Source organism: Ranitomeya variabilis, chromosome 5 (assembly GCF_051348905.1).
Source record: "Ranitomeya variabilis isolate aRanVar5 chromosome 5, aRanVar5.hap1, whole genome shotgun sequence".
In the NCBI taxonomy this organism is placed as follows: Eukaryota; Metazoa; Chordata; class Amphibia; order Anura; family Dendrobatidae; genus Ranitomeya; species Ranitomeya variabilis.
Genome location: NC_135236.1, coordinates 37,772,818 through 37,781,830, shown reverse-complemented (window position 1 = coordinate 37,781,830; position 9,013 = coordinate 37,772,818). Strand labels below are relative to the sequence as shown.

Genomic DNA, 9,013 nt, shown 5'->3' with positions numbered 1-9,013 from the left:
GCTGGAAAGAGCCTGAACTGTTTTCTCTCCCACACATGTCACAAAGGTTGGTGACATGACCTTTAGCAACCCTGGGAATGGCACCTGGCGAAAGCCGCTGACCTGGCAGCCGCTTAGTTAAGCCCGTCCCGTGTAAAGGGTGAGTCTGAGACCAGTGGTTCTCCAAGCTGGAGTATGTTTGTTTTTTCTCTTACTTTCTGTCTCGGACTGTTTAAAGTGACAATAAACCACTGAAGTTTGGACTGGAAGCCTGTGTGTTGCCTCATTACTACGTTTGCCCGCATTCGAACACCAAATGTAGGGATTGGCTCAGGTGAGAAATGGTAGGGCCGCAGTAATGAGCAACACACAGGCTTCCAGTCCAAACTTCAGTGGTTTATTGTCACTTTAAACAGTCCGAGACAGAAAGTAAGAGAAAAAACAAACATACTCCAGCTTGGAGAACCACTGGTCTCAGACTCACCCTTTACACGGGACGGGCTTAACTAAGCGGCTGCCAGGTCAGCGGCTTCCGCCAGGTGCCATTCCCAGGGTTGCTAAAGGTCATGTCACCAACCTTTGTGACATGTGTGGGAGAGAAAACAGTTCAGGCTCTTTCCAGCCTAGTTCCATACCCAGAATAACATGTGCCAAACAAAAGAAACTCCATTACATAGTCTATAGCCACACCCCCAGGTGAGGTATCCATCACATGGGCTGATCACATGACCGTAACATCACTGCAGGTCCTCAACCTTAGGAAAATAACAGGCCAAAACTTATCCTGCTGGGAGAAATATATCTTCCGTCCAGCACTACACCTTTTACTGCACTACATGGGGTACATGCATCAATAAGTATTGGAAAACACCCTCTCACACATTGCCTCACCTCACGGGGTATGGGACGGAGGTACCAGGCCAGGCTCCTTGAATAGGCCTCCTCACCATCATCCTGTGCAGCCCTGGCCAAATAATTAAGGACCCCAATGTCCACATTCCTGCGAGTTTCTTGCAGCTCTCTCCTGCGGCCACGGCGGGAAATGACAGCAGGCTGTGGGGATGTCTCCAGTGGAACAGTAGGGCTGCTACTGTTTCCTGGATCATCCTGACTTCCTGGATGTGGTGCTGCTGTGGGTGGTGGTGCAGTTTCTTGTCCAGTTGTTGCTGGATCTTGTGGTGCAACGGAAGAAGTTCCATGAGGGATGTCCCTGGGAGGATCTGAAGATGGGCCAGCCACCTCTTCTCCTTCCCCAACCGGATCTATCAGGGCCTCCGAGTCGGAGCCGGTCTCCCTCTCAGTGAGGTTTGACTGTGTTCTGTTTGTAAAGTATGAGAATAATTAATGATAAATTCAAATTTTACCTTTATAAAACATATGTGTAATTTTTATTTATGTTTTTACTTACGGTCTCAGATCCATACTGGAATCTAAAAAGGAGAGTTGGTCATAATAAATATATTTCCTTTTTTTTTGCAGGGGCTGCTGACCCACTCCTGGCCCTCTGCTTTATCTCCTATATTGGTCGCATATGCTGCGCCATCGTCTCATAACATCTTCCACTGCAATGAAAGAGAAGAAAATAATGTATAAGGCCATTGTGCACAGTGGTACACAAGGTGTCAGGGATATAACAGATTTTAATGTGGCCTAGTAACCTGCATTTCTTAAAAAATATCATCAACATAAAGATTGTAAACACAAACAGCACAATACGATATAATGGAAAATACATAGAATTTCAGGCCATAAGGACAGGCTCCTCTCCCCTCTGTAGCAGTATGTCATTGTAAATTTGTTTAATGTAAACGACATCTATAAAACTCTGTAACTAATGTAATGTAATTAATGGTGCTATATAAATAAATGAGATTAATGTTAATCAAAATATCAAAAGGCCAGAATTCATGTAGGTAATGCAGTTTGCAATATTATTCATAGAGAAACATGAGTGCACTTACTTATCTGCCTCTGGACCTCACGTGGCCCCTGCTCATATTCTGGGAAAACGATCCCACATATGCTCCTCCATGCCGCCTGGCCCGGTTAGAATATTGGGCATCTCGCTGATCCCATATTTCTGGCCTCTCTTGCACCAGGACCAGCAGCATTTCCACATTTATAATATAGGACATACTGCAGGAGACTCCGTGGCGGCGTGCGGCAGACTTCCGGGATGTCTGTCTGGCTTTTTCAGCTAATTAGCATGTCTGAGCTTCCTGATTGAGGGCTTGGCACATTTCCTGTCACCTGCTGAACTCTTGCGTATTATACACTCTTGGTCCGTGTGTAATCTGTAATTTTCTCGCCCCCATAGACTTCCCTTGGCAGATTTTTTGCGCAATAAGCTGACAAACGCAGCATGGTGCGATTTTCTACGCCCGTAAAATACGGCTGCAAAATATACGGCAGATAGGAGCTGCCCCATAGAGAATCATTGGGCCGTGTGCAATGCGTTGTTTTTGCGCCTCTCATACGTCCGTAAACGACGCCGGCCTTAGAAGGGAATGTTTCTCAGAAATTCAGTTTGCGTAGGTTACAGAGGCCAACATGTCTACATGATTCTAGTGCCCACAATCTACTTGTTTGAAAACAAAGGGAAATAAAGGACAAGACACAGCTGAGATCTGAACTTCTGATTACAATGTTACCAAAGTAAAAAAATGAAATATTTGTTTTAAGAAAAATTTGGAAATTCATAAAAAAAAATTGCTTGTGTTGCCATTTGCAGAATCCATGTTTTCAGTAGATATTTATGGTGGATATTTTGCATCCTGTTGCTTGCGTTATAATTTTTTTTATATATTTTACCAAAGTATTCTGCAGCACTTTACAATTAAGTTTGGACATGTACAGACAATGAAGACTTTGTATAGTCACACAGGTCACCAGTTACAGGAGGAGCGAGGGTCCTGATCACGAGCTACAAGTTATAAGGAAATGGGGGGGCACAATAGGTAAAACGTGCTGTCATGTACGGTCCAGCCATCATTATAATAGTGGTGGTCTTCTAAGGCTGGATTTAGGCTCCAGTCTCTTTGGGTTCTACCACTTCCAAGTGTATATTTTTCTCTCTACAGATCTCCTACATAAGTTTTACCACTATGGCCTCTCATGACTTATTTAGTAAACTCATCATGTATATTTTAATTTCTCATGTTATTTGAAGATTCCAATTTTCTCTACTTCTATGTGTTATTGAGGCTTTTGTATGATAAATAATCAACAAATGATAAAGTTCGGAAATTTGCCAAAAATTAGGTCCCACCGAGATTTGAACTCGGATCGCTGGATTCAGAGTCCAGAGTGCTAACCATTACACCATGGAACCACTTGTATCATTCATAAGTTTAAACTTCTCATGGGAACATGGAGATAGAGAAGGGAACAGACACAATCTCATACGTTCATGTCTCCCCTAAAAATAGTTGTCAACACCAGGATAATTCTCTGAAGCTTTTACTCCACATTGGACACTTAAATCATAATCCACATCAACTTGCCTAAAAATGTCAATAGGTTGGGAAAATGCTCAGATTCCATCGTGACAGGTAATTCTATCACCTCCTGTACTAATCAATAGGGAAGATTGGATTTTGCTGCCATTGAAGGATCTTGATCCTCGATCCAGCTCGGTTGGTTAGCAGTGTTCCCCAACTCCGGTCCTCAAGAGCCACCAACAGGTCATGTTTTTTTGATTTCCTTAGTATTGCACAGGTGATGCAATTATCACCTGTCCAATACTAAGGAAATACTAAAAATATGACCTGTTGGTGGCTCTTGAGGACCGGAGTTGGGGAACACTGGGTTAGAGCATGGTGCTAATGACACTTGGGTTGAGGCTTGGTGAGTGTGTTGGCAAAATCATGTTTCTTTCTACAGTTAGTTGTATTAAAATTAAGTTTGTACTTTCGCATCCTTTTACTGTTTCTACCTTTATTGTATTTATCATTTTCATTTTCCCTATTCACCTTAAATATGCAAATTGTCTCTTCATAGAGGAAGAGTACTACGACTCTAGAGCCACCTATTAGGCCGGCGTCACACCTAACGTATAAAAATGCGGCCTGTTTTTTACGGGAATGGAACTGGAACAGAAGCTCGCAAGGATCGGGAGGACTGCCGGGGACGCTGCAAGGTGAGAATATCACGATTTATTATTTTAATTATTTTTTTTAACAATTATATGGTTCCCAGGGCCTGGAGCAGAGTCTCCTCTCCTCCACCCTGTGTACCAACCGCACATGATCTGCTTACTTCTTGCATGGAGGGCATGGCCACATGCAGGAAGTAAGCAGATCAATGCATTGCTATGTGTGCGGAATCCCCGCGATTCTGCCCAAAGAATTAACATTCTGCGTTTTTTTTCTGGAATGTGATTCTGCCATGGAAAAAAACACAACATGTGCACAAAAATTGTGGATTGCATTCAAATAATAGGATGCTTAATGTATGCTTTTTTGTGTGTTTTTATAGCAAAAACACGCGAAAAATCCTGAACGTGTGCACACAGCCTTAAAATCACATGTACATATATCTTGCAAATCACTTAAAGGGAAGGTGCCACCAGTTTTCTTGTAGTTTGTTTTTTTGTGAAATTAAGCTTAAAATAGTAAATAAAATGTATTAATGCAATGTTTGCACTGTTTGCAAACATTTCTATATGAAAAATATTATATATTTTCTTACAAATATATATATATTGACCACTAGGGGGAGCATTTTCCGTTTTAGACCTCAAGCAGCTATAGTAAGACTTACCAGCTTTACTGTTAGCTGGAAAATCGGGGCAGTAACTGCTGACATCAGCATTTCCCTCCCCTTTTGGGTGGTCTAATATCCCTGGGGCAGAATGAAGAGCAGCATCACAGGGCAGAGCCATTTTGTGTGTGACTGCTCTGTGATCTGCTATCACCAGCAGTTAGTGCATCAGAAGCACAGTTAGTTTATGTGGTGTGTATGGAGCAGCATTGTCTGTGCAGAGCTGTCTGTGACTCATCCCTCAGTAAGATAAGAAGGAGCTCCAGGTCTGCAGTGAATGGCCAGGCATTGTGGAGGGAGGGGAGAGATACATTGTATGGCTGAGAGAGGTGTCAGCTGTCACCTCTCTGCAGGCTGTGAATGCAGCTTAATGGAGTGAATGGAGCTCCTGTGATAGAGAGTAAGGGTACCGTCACACAGTGAAATTTCCATCGCTACGACGGTACGATTCGTGACGTTCTAGCGATATCGTTACGATATCGCAGTGTCTGACACGCAGCAGCGATCAGGGATCCTGCTGAGAATCGTACGTCGTAGCAGATCGTTTGGAACTTTCTTTCGTCGCTTGATCACCCGCTGACATCGCTGGATCGTTGTGTGTGACAGCGATCCAGCGATGTGTTCGCTTGTAACCAGGGTAAACATCGGGTAACTAAGCGCAGGGCCGCGCTTAGTAACCCGATGTTTACCCTGGTTACAAGCGTAAACGTAAAAAAAACAAACAGTACATACTTACATTCCGGTGTCAGTCCTCCGGCGTCTCAGCTTCTCTGCACTGTGTGAGCGCCTGCCGGCCGGAAAGCGAGCACAGCGGTGACGCGGTGACGTCACCGCTGTGCTTTCCGGCTATGGCGCTTACACAGTGGAGAGAAGCTGAGACGCCGGAGGACTGACACCGGAATGTAAGTATGTACTGTTTGTTTTTTTTACGTTAACGCTGGTAACCAGGGTAAACATCGGGTTACTAAGCGCGGCCCTGCGCTTAGTAACCCGATGTTTACCCTGGTTACCCGGGGACTTCGGCATCGCTCCAGCGCCGTGATTGCAAAGTGTGACCGCAGTCTACGACGCTGGAGCGATATTCATACGACGCTGCGACGTCACGAATCGTGCCGTCGCAGCGATGGAAATTTCACTGTGTGACGGTACCCTAAGTGGAGCTGGGCAGAGAGCACTGGGCTATAATAAAATGGCAGCTAGTCACACCTACAGCAGTGAGTTGTGCAGCCCACAGAGGCGTGCCCAGCTCACTGCTAACGCCTCTCCAATGTTATAGATAGGGTCCTCGCCGGTCTATTAGCTCCTATGTCCATGGGGTGCTGTAAAATGTCACTGTTAGTGCCCTGCTACTGCTGCAAAACCAAGATGTCAGCCCCCAGTTCCTTCTTTAAACACATATAACACACAAAATCTGTTTCACATGCATTTAAAACTTGGTTATAGCAGCATGTTATGCTACATTACAGTGATTTATTAATAATCTACAAACGCGGTACCTTACCTTTAATAACAGGGAATAGGCAAGATTTTTTTTGATGGTCTGATTAAAAAGATTTCTTTAAGATTGAGTTTGTATAGATTACAGAGGCGAAATTTCCAACTGATGATAGTGGTTGCCACTAGAGTTGAGCGACTTTCATTTTTTTAAGATCGAGTCGGGTTTTGTGAAACCCGATTTTGTCCAGAGTCGAGTCGAGTGCAGTCGGCCGATTATCGCTAAAAGTCGGGGATCGACCGAAACACGAAACCCAATGCAAGTCAATGGGGAAGCATAGTCGGCAGTGTGGAGGCCAGGAAAACACCTACAGTGCCCATTTTAATGCCAAAAACATCCATTCTTGTTTCTGAAGCTTGTCAATCTTAATTAACTTTATAATAATAGTTGGGCATAGGGAATTGGGGGTCATTTGGCAAAAGTTGTGGGGGGAGTAGGGCTGGCTCAAGTTTTTCGTGGGTCCAGGAAATGCGGACTACGTCACGGCGGTGTTGCAGGGAAAGGTAAGTATTTCAACGTTGCAAGTGCTGTGATCCTGAGCAAGCAGGGGGGGCTGTTATGACCCCAATGGCGAGGGTCTCAGAGGAACGTGGAAGTCTGCAGAATACAAAAATCCAGCTCATAGGGCAGTGGTAACTGGGTTGACCATATATCTACTCCTAACGCCAACACTAGAAGTAGCCGGGGATCATTCCTACGTTGATTCTAGATGACACGCGCCAGCCGGAGAATCTAGCTACCCCTAGTAGAGGAAAACAAAGACCTTTCTTGCCTCCAGAGAAGGGGACCCCAAAGCTGGATAGAAGCCCCCCACAAATAATGACGGTGAGGTAAGAGGAAATGACAAACACAGAAATGAATCAGGTTTAGCACAGAGAGGCCCGCTTACTGATAGCAGAATAAAGAAAGGTAACTTATATGGTCAACAAAAACCCTATCAAAATCCACACTGGAAATTCAAGAACCCCCGAACCGTCTAACAGTCCGGGGGGAGAACACCAGCCCCCTAGAGCTTCCAGCAAAGGTCAGGATATAGATTAGGAACAAGCTGGACAAAAATACAAAACCAAAACAAATAGCAAAAAGCAAAAGGCAGACTTAGCTGATATAACTGGAACCAGGATCAGTAGACAAGAGCACAGCAGACTAGCTCTGATAACTACGTTGCCAGGCATTGAACTGAAGGTCCAGGGAGCTTATATAGCAACACCCCTAACTAACGACCCAGGTGCGGATAAAAGGAATGACAGAAAAACCAGAGTCAAAAAACTAGTAACCACTAGAGGGAGCAAAAAGCAAATTCACAACAGTACCCCCCCCCTTAGTGAGGGGTCACCGAACCCTCACCACGACCACCAGGGCGATCAGGATGAGCGGCATGAAAGGCACGAACTAAATCGGCCGCATGAACATCAGAGGCGACCACCCAGGAATTATCCTCCTGACCATAGCCCTTCCACTTGACCAGGTACTGAAGCCTCCGCCTGGAGAGGCGAGAATCCAAGATCTTCTCCACCACGTACTCCAACTCGCCCTCAACCAACACCGGAGCAGGAGGCTCAGCAGAAGGAACTACAGGCACAATGTACCGCCGCAACAAGGACCTATGAAATACATTGTGAATAGCAAACGACACAGGAAGATCCAGACGAAAAGATACAGGATTAAGGATTTCCAATATCTTGTAAGGCCCAATAAAACGAGGTTTAAATTTGGGAGAGGAGACCTTCATAGGAACAAAGCGGGAAGAAAGCCATACCAAATCCCCAACGCGTAGTCGGGGACCCACACCGCGGCGGCGGTTGGCAAAGCGCTGAGCCTTCTCCTGTGACAACTTCAAGTTGTCCACCACATGATTCCAGATCTGCTGCAACCTATCCACCACAGAATCCACCCCAGGACAGTCAGAAGGCTCCACATGACCCGAAGAAAAGCGAGGATGGAAACCAGAGTTGCAGAAAAAAGGCGAAACCAAGGTGGCGGAACTAGCCCGATTATTAAGGGCAAACTCAGCCAACGGCAAGAATGTCACCCAATCGTCCTGATCAGCAGAGACAAAACACCTCAAATAAGCCTCCAAAGTCTGATTGGTTCGCTCCGTCTGTCCATTAGTCTGAGGATGGAAAGCAGATGAAAACGACAAATCAATGCCCATCTTACTACAAAAGGATCGCCAGAACCTGGAAACGAACTGGGATCCTCTGTCTGACACAATATTCTCAGGGATGCCGTGCAAACGAACCACGTTCTGGAAAAACACAGGAACCAGATCGGAAGAGGAAGGCAGCTTAGGCAAAGGAACCAAATGGACCATCTTGGAGAAGCGATCACATATCACCCAGATAACGGACATGCCCTGAGATAGCGGAAGATCAGAAATGAAATCCATGGAGATATGTGTCCAAGGTCTCTTCGGGACAGGCAAGGGCAAGAGCAAACCGCTGGCACGAGAACAGCAAGGCTTAGCTCGAGCACAAGTCCCACAGGACTGCACAAATGACCGCACATCCCTTGACAAGGAAGGCCACCAAAAGGACCTGGCCACCAGATCTCTGGTGCCAAAAATTCCTGGGTGACCTGCCAACACCGAGGAATGAACCTCGGAAATGACTCTGCTGGTCCACTTATCCGGGACAAACAGTCTGTCAGGTGGACAAGACTCAGGCCTATCAGCCTGAAATCTCTGCAACACACGTCGCAGATCCGGAGAAATAGCTGACAAGATAACTCCATCTTTAAGAATACCAACAGGATCAGCGACTCCAGGAGCATCAGGCA

General features: G+C 45.5%; 1 non-coding gene across 1 annotated transcript; it reads right to left on the bottom strand.

Annotated features, from left to right (window-relative positions):
• Positions 1–3,238: 3,238 nt before the first annotated feature.
• Positions 3,239–3,310, bottom strand: TRNAQ-CUG (transfer RNA glutamine (anticodon CUG)). Its single transcript has one exon. It is a non-coding gene; the product is annotated as a tRNA-Gln (tRNA).
• Between the last annotated feature and the right edge of the window lie 5,703 nt (positions 3,311–9,013).